The sequence below is a fragment of the Ranitomeya variabilis genome, chromosome 5 (genome assembly GCF_051348905.1).
Source record: "Ranitomeya variabilis isolate aRanVar5 chromosome 5, aRanVar5.hap1, whole genome shotgun sequence".
Taxonomy (NCBI): domain Eukaryota; kingdom Metazoa; phylum Chordata; class Amphibia; order Anura; family Dendrobatidae; genus Ranitomeya; species Ranitomeya variabilis.
The window spans coordinates 146,911,063-146,930,199 of NC_135236.1; positions in this window are offsets into that span (position 1 = coordinate 146,911,063).

Below are 19,137 nucleotides of genomic sequence, written 5' to 3' on the forward strand. Positions count from 1 at the left end.
ATAAATTATTTGTGAAATTCATTTTTGATTTGCTCAGCACTTAGATTGACTACAATCATCAGGGGGTTGTAAATAAAAAATGAAATACCTATTAGATATTAGTGAATACATTTGAGTTCAATTAAAATCTACTAACATTTTTTAAAATGTGTATTTACGTTGTGACGTCATGACATAGTGACCTTCAGGGCCACATGAGAGGTGAAAGATGCAACAAGAACCAGATATACAGTGCCTTGCGAAAGTATTCAGCTCCCTGGAACTTTTCAACCTTTTCCCACATATCATGCTTCAAACATAAAGATACCAAATGTAAATTTTTAGTGAAGAACCAACAACAAGTGGAACACAATTGTGAAGTTGAATGAGGGTGGTTATAAATGGTATAGTCTCTAACTGGGTCGCTGTGACCAGTGGGGTACCGCAGGGGTCGGTATTGGGACCTGTTCTCTTCAACATATTCATTAATGATCTGGTAGAAGGTTTACACAGTAAAATATTGATATTTGCAGATGATACAAAACTATGTAAAGCAGTTAATACAAGAGAAGATAGTATTCTGCTACAGATGGATCTGGATAAGTTGGAAACTTGGGCTGAAAGGTGGCAGATGAGGTTTAACAATGATAAATGTAAGGTTATACACATGGGAAGAAGGAATCAATATCACCATTACACACTGAACGGGAAACCACTGGGTAAATCTGACAGGGAGAAGGACTTGGGGATCCTAGTTAATGATAAACTTACCTGGAGCAGCCAGTGCCAGGAAGCAGCTGCCAAGGCAAACAGGATCATGGGGTGCATTAAAAGAGGTCTGGATACACATGATGAGAGCATTATACTACCTCTGTACAAATCCCTAGTTAGACCGCACATGGAGTACTGTGTCCAGTTTTGGGCACCGGTGCTCAGGAAGGATATAATGGAACTAGAGAGAGTACAAAAGAGGGCAACAAAGTTAATAAAGGGGAAGGGAGAACTACAATACCCAGATAGATTAGCGAAATTAGGATTATTTAGTCTAGAAAAAAGACGACTGAGGGGCGATTTAATAACCATGTATAAGTATATAAGGGGACAATACAAATATCTCGCTGAAGATCTGTTTATACCAAGGAAGGTGACGGGCACAAGGGGGCATTCTTTGCGTCTGGAGGAGAGAAGGTTTTTCCACCAACATAGAAGAGGATTCTTTACTGTTAGGGCAGTGAGAATCTGGAATTGCTTGCCTGAGGAGGTGGTGATGGCAAACTCAGTCGAGGGGTTCAAGAGAGGCCTGGATGTCTTCCTGGAGCAGAACAATATTGTATCATACAATTATTAGGTTCTGTAGAAGGATGTAGATCTGGGGATTTATTATGATGGAATATAGGAATATAGGCTGAACTGGATGGACAAATGTCTTTTTTCGGCCTTACTAACTATGTTACTATGTTACTATGTTACTATGAAATTTATTGGCTATTTTTAATTTTTTGGGAAATTCAATTTTTTGAAAAGTTCCCGTTAGCCGAATACTTTCGCAAGGCACTGTATGACAGTGAGGAGTGGGAGAGGTGAGCGGTAAGGTTAGTATAAGGATTTTTCTTCTAGAACCGTGAAAGTAAGATATTTAGCATAACGGTGCAATTACCTGAAAACCTATAAAAAATCTTAGCATTAAATTCGAAAAATTACGGGACTACAGCTGTCATTACTGTATTAACTCGTGGGTATAAAAAGTGTTAACAATCATTTGGCAAATCCGAGGTCATAAGTGACCACAGGGAATACAGAGACTAAGTTTGATCACATTACTTTTGTCTCTGTTCATCCTGCTGAGCTTTGACTTTTCAATACTTGCACTTATTTATCATCCAGCCAAGCAGAATCCATGCGAGCCTATCAGTATTCCCTGCAAAACTCACAAAGCTAATTGAAGTGAGCGGTTAAAAAACACGTGTTCAATAAATGATTACGATGCCAGACATAGTTTACCCAACATGCATACAGATTGTTGGAAAGCCAAACCATGAGGGGATGCAGGCAATACATGCACACTACTGAAATGCTAAACAGATTGTGCTCAGAAGGACATTATTACCTAGAGTTTTACAGCAATGGACTTAAAGTAGATCAATATGTCGCACACTGCTTAATTTACAGCAATTGCCTAGTATGCTTCTACTAATCTGTTCTGTACAATTTATGGGCAGGAATTTGCAGACTACGAACAATTTCTTGCACCATTATTATGTGGTTTTTCAGCAAAGTACAGGGCACAGTATACAGCAGCTTATATCCTGCCAATGGTTGTAGTTGTCCATGTCTATTAATGGTTGGGCGATTAAAAAATCTAGTACTATCACATGCCCTGCAAATATAATCAAGAACACCTGTTTTAGTAAGAAAATTATGCATTCTGGTTTGCAGACTACCAAGCTGGACTCACAGTGTCATATCATATTGTTACATGTTTCTCTAGTTGGAAAACAGAATCAAGACTAATATTTGGCAAATAGATTGACCAAGTGTTTTTAATCTCATCGTAGCCATATCTCTATTTAAAGCTTTTCTGTCACCAGATTTTAATACATAAGCGACAGACATTACTATATAGATTTCTTCAATATTATCATTATTCTGTTTTTTGGGCTCATTCTCACATGCGAGAAACTTGGATGAGTCTCGCACGTCAATACCCGTCACTGCACCCGGCACTCGGAGCGTGCGGCCGCGTAGCAATACATGAAGCCGCACGCTCAATACATGAAGCCGCACGCTCTGCTCCTGAGTGCTGGGTGCAGTGCCGGGTATTGATGTGCAAGACTCATCCGAGTTTCTCACATGCGAGAATGAGCCTTTACTTTGTAAATCCATCTCAGAATGGCTTTATAATCCCTTGTTAAAGTTTAACTCAATCTCTACCCATCCAGCCTGATTAAAAGCTACTCATTTTGCCTCCTGCTGCTAAGATCTTACATCTCTCAGTACAATCTGCATCTGTTAGTCTGGTGGGGTGGGCCAAAATAAGCTATTTCATTGTATATCTGGACTCATCTTAATCCTTTTCCGACATTGGGTGTAATAATACGCCCATATCGGAATCTCTCTCTTTGATGAGCTCACATCTTTCTCGGCACATGTCAGCTGGGTTGGTGCTCATAGCAAGTGAGCATTTCTGCTACATAAAGTCGATCTGATTATTGCCTGTATGTAGCAGAGCCGATCAGAATACTGCACCTTCCAGACTCCCATGGAGACTATTGAAGTATGCAAAAAGTTAAAAAAATGCTTTTAAAAATATAAAAACAATAAAAAAATATAGAAAGTTCAAATCACCCCCATTCAAAATAAAACAATAAAAAAATCAAACATACACATGCTTGGTTTTGCCGCATTCAGAATCACCCGATCTATCAATAGAAAAAAAGAATTAACCTGATCGGTAAACGGTGTAACAATAAAAAAATTCAAAATGCTAACATTTTTGGTCGCCGCTACATTGCATTAAAATGCAATAACGGACGATCAAAAGATCGTATATACACCAAAATGGTGTCAGTAAAAACATCAGCTCGGTGTGCAAAAAATAAACCCATACCTGACCTGAGATCACGAAAAATGGAGACACTACGGGTCTCGGAAAATGTCGCCATTTTTTTTCTTAACCAAAGTTTGGATTTTTTTTTTTCACCATTTAAATAAAACATAACCTAGATATATTTGGCATCTATAAACGCATAATAACATGGATAATCACAATGGCAGGTCAGTTTTAGCATATAGTGAAAGTACTGCAGTACGCAGGCACCGGGAAAGGTCGGAGAGGCCCAACGCCTGCGCACTGCAGTACTGTCCTCTGCCCTCATCAGGGCAGATAAGTATGCCTGCGCAGGAGCGTGATGCCTTGGGAGCCTGTGAAGTAAGCAGGAGGGTGGCATCGCAAGAAGATGGGAGGCGCAAGACCCAGACCTGCGACACCCATCGGACCGGACTGCCCCGATGGTGAGTATAATAAAACTTATTTTTCTTATCTTTCAGGTCGGATCGGGGGCTTATATACAGCATTATAGAATGGCCGCATTTTATATCAGCCAAACCTGATGACAGGTTCGCTTTAATAAATAACATTTCCTACATGTCTACTTTACATCAGCATAATTTTTGAAACATAATTTTCTCTAGTTACTCCCCACAACAGAACACCGGAGAATGTTACCCCTTTCCTAATAGGGAAAGGAAATGAAAAACAGGTTAAATAACCCCTCCTACCTCCTTCCCTCAGTGTTCTTTCCTGTCCCTACTAGGGATGAAGAGGTCATCCGTGGTGGTACTGTGCTGGCAACAGTCACTGGGAGGAAAGAGATTCAGGCTTGGCAGCAGGGGAGCAGACTTACCTTTCTTTCCTGGGCACTCCTCCTGTCTTCATTTTGGACTCAAAACCCCCCCTTTGGGTAAGGTCTGTGGAAGATTCTTCAGCTGGAGGCCTCTCTGAGCTCTACAGCCCTTCTCCTTCTCCAGCATTGTAGAACAGCGTTTCAGCTGGGCACGCACGCACGAAGACTTCCAAGTCTGAAGCCGGCAGCAGGTGACGTCACACACTGGTCAGCTTCAGCATACAGAAAAGGATTTTTGTGTTCAACACTGGAACGCATAGCCAGATTACAGCACAGATGGTGTCATCAGGCCCCTCCCCACTCCCCCTACACCTGGACTTCGGAGGGAGGAAGTCCTCAAATCAGAGGACAGGTGCTGGAGTCCGGTCGCCCATATACCATCCCCGGACAAGGAAGATATCTAGTGTAGTACCACTGTGTGGTAAACAGCATGGAGATGTCAGGTTCCTTTCGCAGATCCCAGCACCCTCCCAGTTCCAGTAAGTACTCCGGCACTGGTGTCTATTCCCTGTGTGCAGGTTTAGAGCCTTATTATTCCTTCTCCCCTTTCTTGTAGGGGGCCAGTGTTACATGTTATGGAACCACTCAGCACCCAGAATATGTTGTGCAGTTATATGTATGAATAATAGGTTCCATGTGAGATGCATCAGCCCACAGGCTGCACCCCTGGGCAGAGGGGACAAGATATCCCCCTTCTGTCCTCCCCCCACCTTTGTAATTCCCACAGTAAATATCGGCAGGCTCCGGCCCCCTGCAGCTATTGTAATGTATGTCTGGCCTGCTGATTTTCTATTGGCCTGCCCTCTGTATCTGTGTAATATATTTTGTGTATTGTGAATAAAGTGTTGTGAGACTGGAAATACGTGGAGAAGCAGTCAGCTTTTATATGCTCTCATGTAATCAAGGAATTCCAGCCAGCCTCCTTCATTCAGACTCCAGCCAAAGCAAAGTGGACCTCCTGAAACACGGGGTGGTACTGAAAAAGGTACCCCAGCTTGGTAGACCCCGTTACACTGGTGGTAGACAGCGGGATATGATACCCCTTCTACAGGAGGAAAGGAATGAATGGAAAACAACTACCAGAAGTTAAAGAGGACTACATTAAAAGATCTGGTGGAAGCCCGAGGGTTAATCGCCAGCAACAAAACAAAAGCGGATTTGATAGCAGCCATCACGGAACACGACAGTGCAGCGCCCCCCAATGCGAACATGGAGGAGACTGAATTCCAGAGGGAGGTAAAGAACAGACTGGCATTCTATGGCCCAAACCCTGCAGTAGAGATCATATGAGAGGTGATGGCTGATGTGCGTACTGATCTGAAGGAAAAGATGGCCGAGCGGACCAGGATAGAGCTAACCAAGATGGAGATGGCAGAGCGGCCCAAAGTGGAGCTGGCCAAGATGGAGATGGCAGAGCGGAGAGAGGAGAGTCAGCGAGCAGGGGGAGCTCTGGCCTCTGACCAGGTACCTTCAACAGTAAGCCACCAAAAGATCCAGTATAATGCCTTCCGACAGTTGGGGGAGGCAGAGGAAAACATTGATGGCTTTCTGCAGGACTTTGAGCGTCAGTGTGCCCTTCATCAAGTGAAGCTGGAGGAACGGGTTCAGATTCTGGCCAGCAAGCTGACAGGCCGGGCAGCGGATGCCTATCGCACGGTACCTGATGAGGACTGTATGGACTATGAGCGGATCAAAGAAGTGATCTTGGCCTGGTATGCGCTGACACCAGAGGCATACCGCCAAAAGTTCCGTGGACTTATAAAACGAGTAACCGACACCCACGCTGAATGGGCCTGTAAATTACGGCGGTCACTGCTACCGTGGGTACAAGGGAGCCAAGCAACCACGAAGGAGGACGTCCTCCAGCTCTTCTTGTTAGAATGATTCTTTAATGGACTAACCCCCGAGACACAGTAATGGCTTCGGGACAGGCGGCCAATGACTCTTGAGGAAGCCGCTCGTCTGGCCGATGAACATCATGACGCCAGGAGGCCTCAGTTGTCCGGATCAAAGATGGTCACTAAGGGTCCGCCAATGGACCTAGAGGGCCCCAAACCACCAAAGATTGTAGGGGGACCAGCTAGAAACCCGGCCTACCACAGTTCCCCTGGGGCGCGATGCCACACCTGCCGTCAGCTGGGCCACCTGCAAAGACAATGTCCCAACCAGACTCAGCATACCCAGTGGCCAAAGGCGGGAACAGCTACCTTCAGCCGGGCTGCTGTACACTGCTACCAAGGCGAAGCTGACCCAGCATTGGGGGCTACAACTAACCAAGGGGTAGAAGAAATGGAGGAAGTGCTGCATGAAGTAGACCCTGTGCAGGCAGCCCGGGCAGATAATCAACAACAGCATCGACAGGTCGTGTGGGTTAATGGGAAACGCATGCAGGGACTAAAAGATTCCAGAGCAACTTTGACCCTTGTGAAGCCTCCTCTCGTCCGGGACCAAGAGAAGACGGACCGGACAGTGGCAGTCCGTGTAGCAGGGGGAGCCATACATCAACTGCCCACTGCCAGGATTCACCTGAACTGGGGAGTTGGGGATGGCCTTGTTGACGTCAGCTTGATGGAGGATTTGCCTGCAGACGTCTTGCTGGGAAATGACTTGGGGCCCATGTTGTCTGCCTCCTCGGTTGCCCCTCTGGCTGAGACATATCCTGTGACCACTCGGAGACAAGCTCGAGCTGCGGAGGCGGAATCACACTCAGAGGAGGCCCAGGTAAGACATCCCAGCCCTACACATATTCCCATAGCCAGACACATTTTTTGGGCCACCCCAGATGAATTTAAGAGGGAGTTACTTGAGGATCCTTCATTGGAGGGATATCGTGGGAAGGCACAGGAGGGGAGAGGGGTACTGGAAGGGGAACAATTTATATGGAAGCAGGGACTCCTCTACCAGATCACAGAGCAGCACCACACAGGGACGAGCCCCACTATAAAACAACAGCTGGTAGTTCCCAAGAAGTATAGGCAGGAGTTACTGCGCATCTCTCATGACATACCCTTGGCCGGGCACTTCGGCGTCAGTCGCACCAGGCATCGTCTGACACAAAACTTCTTTTGGCCGGGGGTAACCTATGATGTTCGTCAGTACTGCCAGACCTGTGACAGTTGCCAGCGCATTGGCAAGAGGGGAGATAGATGCAAGGCCAAATTACACCCCCTCCCCATTGTGGAGGAACCATTTAGCTGAGTAGCGGTCGATCTTATAGGGCCGTTAGCCAAACCCAGTCCGTCAGGGAAAAGGTATATATTGACAGTGGTAGATTATGCCACATGGTATCCAGAGGCGGTTGCGTTACCTAACATACTTGCAGAGACGGTGGCGGCTGCCCAGCTCCAGGTTTTCTCACGGGTTGGATTTCCCTGGGAGATTATCTCGGACCAGGGTACCCAGTTTACAGCAGAGGTGACCAACCAACTGTGGAAGCTGTGCGGTGTAAAGTCCATTAGAAGCGCCCCGTACCACCCGCAAACCAATGGGTTATGTGAACGCTTTAATGGGACGTTAAAACAACTCATTGGGACTTTTACCAGGACCTACAGGGACTGGGAGAAATTCTTGCCTCACCTCCTGTTTGCCTATCGGGAGGTGCCCCAAGAATCCACGGGGTTCTCCCTGTTCGAACTGGTATACGGGAGACGGGTAAGGGGACCCCTAGACTTAGTGCTAGAACACTGGGAAGGGGAGGGCATCATAGAAGGGGTACCTATTGTACCCTATGTGCTGGAATTCCGGGACCGCCTACAGGAGCTGACCCAGGCTGTACGTGGGAACATGCAGGTGGCTCAGTGGTGCCAGCGCGTATGGTACGATCAGAGGGCCAGAGAGCGCACCTTGGAAATAGGGCAGAAGGTCCTGGTGTTAGAGCCCACTAGGCAGAACAAGTTCCAATCTGCATGGCAGGGGCCCTACCAGGTAGTGGGGAAAATAGCCGACACCACCTATAATGTCGCTGATTGTGACGACCCCAGGGTTATCTGCATGTTCCACGTGAATATGCTGAAGTCCTACCGGGAGCGACCTGAAGAGGTAGATGCCAACCGGGAGCGCCCTTAAGAGGTAGAGGCCATCTGTGCACCTGAAGCAGAGGATTTAGCCGGACTTCCCTTGCCTGATGTCTTAGGGGAAAGAACTCAGTCTGAAACATGGGACCAGGTACACTTGGGTGAAGACCTAGGCCCCCGGGAGAGACAGCAGGCAGAGGAGTTGTTGAGGCAGCAACAGAGGATGTTTTCGGGGAGACCAGGGTACACTCGCCTGGCACAACACAAGGTTGAGACCCTGGATCAGACCCCACTGAGACAACCCCCCTTCCACGTCCCTGAGTCTGTACGAGAAGGGATGCGACAAGAGATACAAGAGATGTTGCGTTTTGGGGTCATTGAAGAGTCAGATAGTCCCTGGGCATCCCCCGTAGTGTTAGTGCCCAAGAAGGATGGGACTACACGGTTTTGTGTAGACTATCATAAGCTCAATGAGAAAACCGTGACGGATGCGTATCCCATGCCGCGTGTGGATGAGTTGTTAGACCGGCTGGCGGGGGCAAAGTATTTGACCACCATCGATCTATGCAAAGGCTACTGGCAGATTCCCCTTAGTCCTGACGCTATTCCCAAGTCGGCATTTGTCACCCCGTTCGGCTTATTCCAGTTTTGAGTTATGCCATTCGGGATGAAGAATGCCCCGGCGACCTTCCAGAGGCTGGCTGACCGGCTTCTGGATGGTCTCCAGGACTATGCTTGTGCCTACCTGGACGACATCACCATCTACAGCATGACATGGGAAGAGCATCTAAATCACATAGAGACAGTATTGGACAGGATCCACAAGGCCGGAATCACCCTGAACCCAAACAAGTGTCACGTGGACAAAGCAGAGGTTCAGTATTTAGGGCATTGGGTGGGAAGTGGGAAACAGCGACCAGAACCAGCCAAGATTGAGGCCATAGCCAAATGGCCCACCCCACGCACTAAAACCCAGGTCATGGCGTTTCTAGGGACTGCAGGGTATTACAGGAAATTTGTTCCCAATTACAGCAGCGTAGCCAAGCCCCTCACTGATCTGACCCGTAAGAACCAACCCCGCCAGGTAACCTGGACCTCAGAGTGTGAGGAAGCCTTCCGCCAGCTAAAGGACGCCCTCACCAATACCCCTGTATTGGCCGCACCCGATCCAACTAAACGTTTCCTTGTTCACACAGACGCTTCTATGTTTGGATTGGGGGCAGTTCTGCGCCAAGTCGGGCCGGACGGCCAAGAACACCCGGTAGCTTACCTGAGTTGGAAACTACTGCCCTGTGAAGTAAGCTATGCGGCCATCGAGAAGGAGTGCCTGGCGGTAGTATGGGCACTCAAAAAGTTGCAACCATATTTGTATGGACGACAGTTTTCCCTCCTAATGGACCATAATCCCCTAGTCTGGCTTAATCGGGTCTCCGGAGACAACGCAAGATTACTGCGGTGGAGTTTAACCCTACAACCTCTAGACTTCACCATCCACTACAGACCCGGCAAACAAAACGGTAACGCCGATGGACTAAGGCGACAAACGGAACTTGTACCATCCCCATAAACTTCGGTCATCCCCAAACCGATCCGTTAAGGATCAGACTGTGTATGCCGATCGCGTCGCTGAAAAAGCGAGCCGTGTTACGTGATATGGAACCACTCAGCACCCAGAATATATTGTGCAGTTATATGTATGAATAATAGGTTCCATTTGAGATGCATCAGCCCACAGGCTGCGCCCCTGGGCAGAGGGGACAAGATATCCCCCTTCTGTCCTCCCCCCACCTTTGTAATTCCCACAGTAAATATCGGCAGGCTCCGGCCCCCTGCAGCTATTGTAATGTATGTCTGGCCTGCTGATTTTCTATTGGCCTGCCCTCTGTATCTGTGTAATATATTTTGTGTATTGTGAATAAAGTGTTGTGAGACTGGAAATACGTGGAGAAGCAGTCAGCTTTTATATGCTCTCATGTAATCAAGGAATTCCACCCAGCTTCCTTCATTCAGACTCCAGCCAAAGCAAAGTGGACCTCCTGAAACACGGGGTGGTACTGAAAGAGGTACCCCAGCTTGGTAGACCCCGTTACAGCAAGCAATCAGCACCAGGAAGCAAGTCCAAAACTTCACGAAGATGTGCATTTGATACAAAAAAGCTGGCCTCTTCGCATAAGAAGACATTATGCAAAGAGTGCACTAAGAAAGTCATCAGGGAAGAGCAACCATCCTTGATGGAAGAAATTAAGGGCCTAATCCAACAGGAGATAAAAAAAACCTCATTAGCCACCTTTTCCCTGCTCGCACCCTCTCCCAGTGTCCCTCCAGAAGCCAAAAGGAGGAAGCTTAATTTAGAGAAGGAAAGGGATGATGACTCTCAGGATGAAACTTCAATCCCAGACAAACTTTGGGAAGAATGCAAGTTAATCCTGGACCCAGAGGTCTCCCAACAGGAGAGAGATTATTTCTCCTCAGGTGATATAGAGGAACTCCTCACGGCAGTAAGGAGGACCATGGAGATTGAGGAGGAGAAGGACCCTCTGGAACGCAAGATGGATGAGCTACTGAGAAAATCATGGAACACCTCGGCATCTTTACTGAATACCAACGCCGTATCTACCTGTTTGGCCCAATCGATGTACCATTGGCTGGGACAGCTGGAGGAACAGAGAGGACATCCTAGCTTCTCTACCTCTCCTCCAGAAGGCAACAGAGTTCCTAGCAATGCTTCTGCAGAATCTGTGAGACTGGCAGCAAGATCGTAAGGATTGTCAAGCTCTGTGAGCACTCTGGCTGAGATCTTGGAGCGGGACATGACTTTGAAAATGAAGCTGTGTTCTATCCCCTTCAAAGGGAAATACATGTTTGGTCCTGCACTTGATGAGCTGTTAGAAAAGGCCTCGAACAAAAATAAGACCTTACCGGAACCTAGGAATACTAGGAAAAGACCCTTCTGCCTCCAATAAGAGCATACACCTCAGTACAAGGGGAAGGGCAAGTCGGGTCACTGGAGCTACCCAAAAGGGGGAAAAGACAGAAATCTTTTTCTTCCCCACTCCCAGAGACAAAAGAAGCCATGACACCAACACAGTAGGAGTTGCATCTCAGACTTCCTTCCGCAGTGGCACAAGATCTGTTCAGATCAATTGACTCTAAGATCAATCAGGGAAAGAATAAAGATAGTTTGCCTCATATCCTCCAGAAATGGTAAAAGCAACGCAACGCTCCTTTCCAGAGCTACAATCCAGCTTGATAGAGGGAGTGAAAGACCTATTATCCGCAAGGGTAGTCTCCATAGTCCCGGAAAGGGAATGAAGCGGGACATTACGCAAACCTGTTCCTCATAAACAAACCAAACAGGTCCCATCGGGTTATAATTAGTGTTGAGCGATACCTTCCGATATTCAAAAGTATCGGTATCGGATTGGATCGTCCCATACCGGCAAAATATCGGATCTCGCCGATACCAATACCCGATACCAATACAAGTCAATGGGACACAAATATCGGAAGGTATCCTGGATGGTTCCCAGGGTCTGAAGGAGAGGAAACTCTCCTTCAGGCCCTGGGATCCATATTCATGTAAAAAATAAAGAATAAAAATAAAAAATATGGATATACTCACCCCTCCGGCGGACCCTGGACCTTAGCGATGTAACCGGCAGCCTCCGTTCCTAAGAATGCAGAGTGAAGGACCTTCGATGACGTCGCGGCTTGTGATTGGTCGCGTGACCGCTCATGTGACCGCTCACGCGACCAATCACAAGCCGCGACGTCATCGCAGGTCCTACACTCACTGCATTCTTAGGAACGGAGGCTGCCGGTTACACCGCTAAGGTCCAGGGTCCGCCGGAGGGGTGAGTGTTATGTTGGGCTGGTGGTTAGGAGCACTAGAAATGACCAGATGAGCAAACTAGCAATACAGGACGAGCTCTGGGAAGTGGGAACTCTGCTGACCGCAACCGCTAATCCTATCACAACAACTAGAAATAGCCGTGGAGCGTTCCTGACTCTGCCTAGATGCCTCTTCACAGCCTAAGAGCTAACTACCCCTAAAGATAGAAAATACAGCCTACCTTGCCTCAGAGAAATTCCCCAAAGAAATAGGCAGCCCCCGCATATATTGACTGTGAGTTAAGATGGAAGTCACAAACACAGGAATGAAATAGGTTTCAGCATAGGAGGCCAGACTGAACTAAACAGACTGAGGATAGAAAAGGTATCTTTGCGGTCAGCATAAAAAACTAACAAAAAACCATGCAGAGTGTGCAAAAGGAACCACCGCACCGACTCACGGCGCGGTTGTGCCACTCTGCATCCCAGAGCTTCCAGCTAACAAGACTAAATATAATAGCAAGCTGGACAAAAACACAGTGGGAACAAATAAGCTAGCAGGGACTTAGCTTTTGCTGAAGTAGACAGGACATCTGAAAGATCCAAGAGAACTGAACCAGTACTAGGACATTGACAGCTGGCATCAAGTAACGATCTGAGTGGAGTTAAATAGAGCAGCCAGCCAAGGACTGAACAAGATCAGCTGCAGAAGGAATCTTAGAACCAGCAGCTCCACTCACAGCCACCAGAGGGAGTCCATGAACAGAACTCGCCGAAGTACCATTCATAACCACAGGAGGGAGCTCGAGAACAGAATTCACAACAGTAACCCCCCCTTGAGGAGGGGTCACCGAACCCTCACCAGAGCCTCCAGGCTGCTCCGGATGAGCCAAATGAAAGGCACGAACAAGATCGGCAGCATGAACATCAGAGGCAACTACCCAGGAATTATCCTCCTGACCATAACCTTTCCACTTGACTAGGTACTGAAGTTTCCGTCTCGAAATACGAGAATCCAAAATCTTCTCCACCACATACTCCAACTCCCCCTCAACCAACACCGGGGCAGGAGGATCAACGGAGGGAACCACAGGAGCCACATATCTCCGCAACAACGACCTATGGAACACATTATGGATGGCGAAAGAAGCTGGAAGGTCCAAACAAAATGACACAGGATTAATAATTTCAGAAATCTTATAAGGACCAATGAAACGAGGCTTAAACTTAGGAGACGAAACCTTCATAGGAACAAAACGAGACGACAACCAAACCAAATCCCCAACACGAAGTCGGGGACCAACACAGCGACGGCGGTTAGCGAAACGTTGAGCCTTCTCCTGGGACAATGTCAAATTGTCCACTACGTGAGTCCAAATTTGCTGCAACCTGTCCACCACAGAATCCACACCATGACAGTCCGAAGGCTCAACCTGCCCTGAAGAAAAACGAGGGTGGAAACCAGAATTACAGAAAAAAGGCGAAACCAAAGTGGCCGAGCTGGCCCGATTATTAAGGGCGAACTCAGCCAAAGGCAAGAAGGACACCCAATCATCCTGATCAGCAGAAACAAAGCATCTCAGATATGTTTCCAAAGTCTGATTGGTTCGTTCGGTTTGGCCATTTGTCTGAGGATGGAAAGCTGAAGAAAAAGACAAATCAATGCCCATCTTAGCACAAAAGGACCGCCAAAATCTTGAAACAAACTGGGAACCTCTGTCCGACACGATGTTCTCCGGAATGCCATGTAAACGAACCACATGCTGGAAAAAAAATGGGACCAAATCAGAGGAGGAAGGCAATTTAGGCAAAGGTACCAAATGGACCATCTTAGAGAAGCGATCACAAACCACCCAGATAACTGACATCCTCTGAGAGACAGGGAGATCTGAAATAAAATCCATGGAAATATGCGTCCAGGGCCTTTTCGGGACCGGCAAGGGCAAAAGCAACCCACTGGCACGAGAACAGCAGGGCTTAGCCCAAGCACAAGTCCCACAGGACTGCACAAAAGAACGCACATCTCGTGACAAGGAAGGCCACCAAAAGGATCTAGCCACCAAATCTCTGGTACCAAAGAATCCAGGATGACCAGCCAACACCGAACAATGAACCTCAGAGATAACTCTACTAGTCCATCTATCATGGACAAACAGCCTCTCCGCTGGACAACGGTCAGGTCTATCAGCCTGAAACTCCTGCAGCACCCGCCGCAAATCAGGGGAGATGGCGACAAAATTACCCCCTCTTTGAGAATACCAGCCGGCTCAGGAACTCCCGGAGAATCAGGTACAAAACTCCTTGAAGGGGCATCAGCCTTCACATTCTTATAACCCGGAAGGTACGAAACCACAAAATTGAAGCGGGAGAAAAACAGCAACCATCGAGCCTGTCTAGGATTCAACCGCTTGGCAGACTCGAGATAAGTCAGATTCTTGTGATCCGTTAAGACCACCACGCGATGTTTGGCTCCCTCAAGCCAATGTCGCCACTCCTCAAACGCCCACTTCATAGCCAACAACTCTCGATTACCCACATCACAATTGCGCTCAGCAGGCGAAAACTTTCTAGAAAAGAAAGCACATGGTTTCATCACAGAGCCATCAGAACCTCTTTGAGACAAAACAGCCCCTGCTCCAATCTCAGAAGCATCCACCTCGACCTGAAACGGAAGCGAAACATCTGGCTGACACAACACAGGGGCAGAAGAAAAATGACGCTTCAGCTCCTGAAAAGCCTCAACGGCCGCAGAGGACCAATTGACCACATCAGCACCCTTCTTGGTTAAATCAGTCAATGGTTTAACAACACTAGAAAAATTAGCGATGAAGCGACGGTAAAAATTAGCAAAGCCCAGAAATTTGGCAAGACGTGGGAATCACGGAGCGCAGATTTTCCTAGTATAATTTCCAGACTCCATACATAGAGCCCCCAAGTGCTAGAAGAGCAGAATAACCTCCTCAAGTGACCCCATTTTAGAAATGATACCCCTTAGAGAATGTATCTACAAGTGTAAAGATGATTGTGACTCCTTGGGTGTTTTACTAAAGCAAGCAACAGTGGATACTGCTGAATGAAAATTGCAAATCTGCTACTGTAGTGCCTGTAAATTGTAGTGCCCAGTATGTTGTAGTGCCCAATACACTATGCCCAGCTTCTGGAGACATGCACCCATAAATTAAGAAGGCTTTCATTGCTACAGAAATGCCAAACATGTGGACCCTAAATGTGGTTGTGACACACTGTGGGGCTCAGAATGGAGGAGGGCATTTGGATTTGGGAGTGCACAATTCGCTGGACTTCTTTTTGCTGGATGAGGAGCCATAGTGCTTTTCCAGAGCCTTTGTACTACCAGTAACGTGGAAGCCCCCCTATATTTCAATTAACAGATTAAGCTGTGATTGGGAACATTTTATATAACTTTTGGGATCACATTTATGTTGTGCTCTACGATGAGCACTTATATCAGGGTTCTTATCTAAATCTCTGAATAACTTGATTCAGAGGAAACCACCAAGGGATTCATTCACTATAATGAGGCAGCAGAGTTCCTCTAAAGTCCAACCGGCCTCTGTTCAGTGGTGTCCTTCTTTTCAGAGGTGCACAAAACTCTAAATGCCTAAAAAGTCGGACACAGCCAAATCATAGACCAGATGGTGTCCACAGTGCCTCCACCTGCCTCATTATAGGGAATCTTCCACCAGGGATTCCGTCTGAATCACGTATTTCAGAGATTTACATGGAAACCCCAGTGTAAGCACACACCGTATAAAGCAGGATAAATGCTAGCTGAGCCTTTCTGTGATATTTGGGAGGCAGAATGAACAGATCAACAGCAGATAAACAATTGATTTTATTTATTTTTTACTTAGTTCCTCTTGCGGTATAGGTGATTAGACAGCTTTATTCTTCCAGTTGGTGTGATTACAGCGATACCAGATTTATATCTTTTTTTTAATGTTTGGCTGATATCACACACTAAAAGACACTTTTACTTTTGCAAAAACAAGTTTTTGTATCGTCATATTTTGAGAGCTATAATTTTTGCATATTTCTGAAGAGAGATGTTTTTATTGGTACCATTCCCAGCACATGACATTTTTAGATCACTTTGTATTCTGATTTTTGGGAGGCAGAATGAACAAAAACTAGCAATTAAGAATTGGTTTTTTTTAATGCCGTTCCCTATTTGTTAAAATTGATAAGGCAATTTTATTCTCTAGGTCAGAGGTCCCCAACCTTTTTTGCACCAGGGACCGGCTTTAAGCAAGACCAGTTTTCCATGGCCCGGTGGGGGTTAGGCAGGGGCGGGGCTTTGGTCATATGGGGGTGGGGTTATGGAGGGATGGAGCTTATATTATAACTATCCTGCACTGATACATTATGACGAACCCTCTGCTGTGTGATGGTTCACTAATAATATTGTAACTCAGATGTAGCAGGGCTGGATTTGTTCTTTTTCTTTCGCTCCTTGACAGTTTCCTGATCATTCCATAACATTTCCTCCGGCACGGCGGTGCGGATGTAGCAGACCTGTGTTAGTCATTGATCATGTGCTCTCAAGAGAAGTTATCGGTCCACACTGCACTGATAAAAGTACCACAAAGCTTTAGCATGAGGCCAGATGTAGCAGAGAGGAATGTGTCACTTGTAGATTTCATACACAGAGTGATTCATTTGTCGGGTTTATGAAATACTGAACACAGATGTAGCAGAGCTGATGGTGTCACAGCAGAGTACATTCATTAATCATTAATGAATGTACTCTGCTGTGACACCATCAGCTCTGCTACATCTGTGTTCAGTGTTTCATAAACCCGACAAATGAATCACTCTGTGTATGAAATCTACAAGTGACACATTCCTCGCTGCTACATCTGGCCTCATGCTAAAGCTTTGTGGTACTTTTATCAGTGCAGTGTGGACCGATAACTTCTTTTGAGAGCACATGAGTAACAAACAGTAAATAACAAACTCAGCTCTGTACATCAGTAAAAAACCAATTGATTAATGATTAATCAATTGGTTTTTTACTGATGTAGCAGAGCTGAGTTTGTTATTTATTAAGTTTCATGGCCACTTCATGAAATCCTATCAACAAAAAAATATTCAGCACTGCTACATCTGCTATACCCCAGCTCCCCACACATGGACCCTGCACAGTCGCCGGTAATACCTTCATTCAGAGGGGCCCAGCCCGCTGTTCCCGCACACGCTTGTTTACTGCTAAACTCCTTATTAATGACTGCGGCACTGGGCACCTCCTGCCCCGTCATCCTCGGTGCAGCGCCCGGGCACAGGCTGGCTCCATGCTGCTGCAGCCCGCCCTCCATGTGCACTTGTGTGGCACACGTAACATGGCTGGCAGTGCCCTGGGCAGCACCAGGTGGAGGAGAGCGGGCTGCTGGAAATGTACTGGCCGGCCCCATGCTGCACGCTGGGGAGAGCGCTGTGGGGGGCGTGGCCGGTGTTTACCTTCTGGAGCCCGCGGCTGAGGCGCCCACCTTCTCTCAGCAGCAGCTGCCGCTCCAGGCACACAGCCCCTGCCACAGCCGCCTCAGCCCGCGGGTGTGTGCTCTCTGCCTAAGTAGCTGTCAGCGGCGCCGCGGACCGGCTGAAAAACCCCAACGGCCCGGTCCCGGTCCGCGGACCGGCGGTTGGGGACCTCTGCTCTAGGTCACTGCAATTACAGTGTTACCACATTTATTTCAATTTTTATGTTTTGGGGCTTTTGCACAATAAAAACTATTTTGTAGAATAAAGAATTATTTTTACCTCACTTTATTCTGGGAACTTTAACTTTTCATGGTGGCTTGTTTTTTGTTGGATGAGTTGATGTTTTTAGTGATCATTTTTATTTACATTCGTCTTTTTGAATGCATGTTATTTCACTCTTTGTTCAGAGTTATGATGAAAAAGCTAAGCTTTTTTACACGTTTTTTTTTTATTTATTTTTTTACTGTGTTCACTGAAGGTCTTAAATAGTGTAACAGTTTTATAGGTCAGTTTGTTCCAGACACAGTGAAACCAAATATGTGTACTTTTTTAATTTTATTTTTTTTATAAAGATATTATTCATATATTATATTAGATCATGCACTGTGTATGACCTAACTAACGTGCTAGACCTGGTGACCCGGATGTCGTCCGACATAAAGTCACTATGGCAACGATCGCCCCCTCAGGATGATGTCGCAGGGGCATGGATCGTTCGCAGAATTTAGGGGGTTAACTTGCCAGGAAAGGTGCAGCACCGCCACTGGCAGTGAGTGCCAGGTGTCAGATGTCATGTTAGCTGAATACCTGGCAGCAATTGTGTGCACAGACCCTGTGTGAGCAAAATCGCCAAGACGTATCCATATGTGCATATCTCAGGAAGTACTTCCCAAACTGGACGTATGGATATGTCAAAGGTCATGAAGGTGTTTTAACCCCTTCACCCCGAAGCCTGTATTCACCTTCCTGACAGGCCAATTTTTACAATTCTGACCAGTGTCAATTTATGAGGTCATAACTCTTTAACGCTTCAATGGGTCCCACTGATTCTGAGATTATTTCACAATTTTCAAACTTTTAATTTTTATGCCCTTCAATGAGATAGTCACATCGCACAAAATAGTTAATAAATAACATTTTCCACATGTCTACTTTACATCAGCACAACGTTTGAAACATAATTTTTTTGTTAGGAAGTTATAAGGGTTAAAAGTAAACCAGCGATTTCTCATTTTTTACAACAAAATTTGGAAAGCCATTTTTTTAGGGACCACTTCACGCTTGAAGTGACTTTGAGGGGCCTATATGACAGAAAATACTCCAAAGTGACTCCATTCTAAAAACTGCACCCCTCAAGGTACTCAAAACCACATTCAAGAAGTTTATTAGTCCTTCACAGGAATTTTTGGAATGTG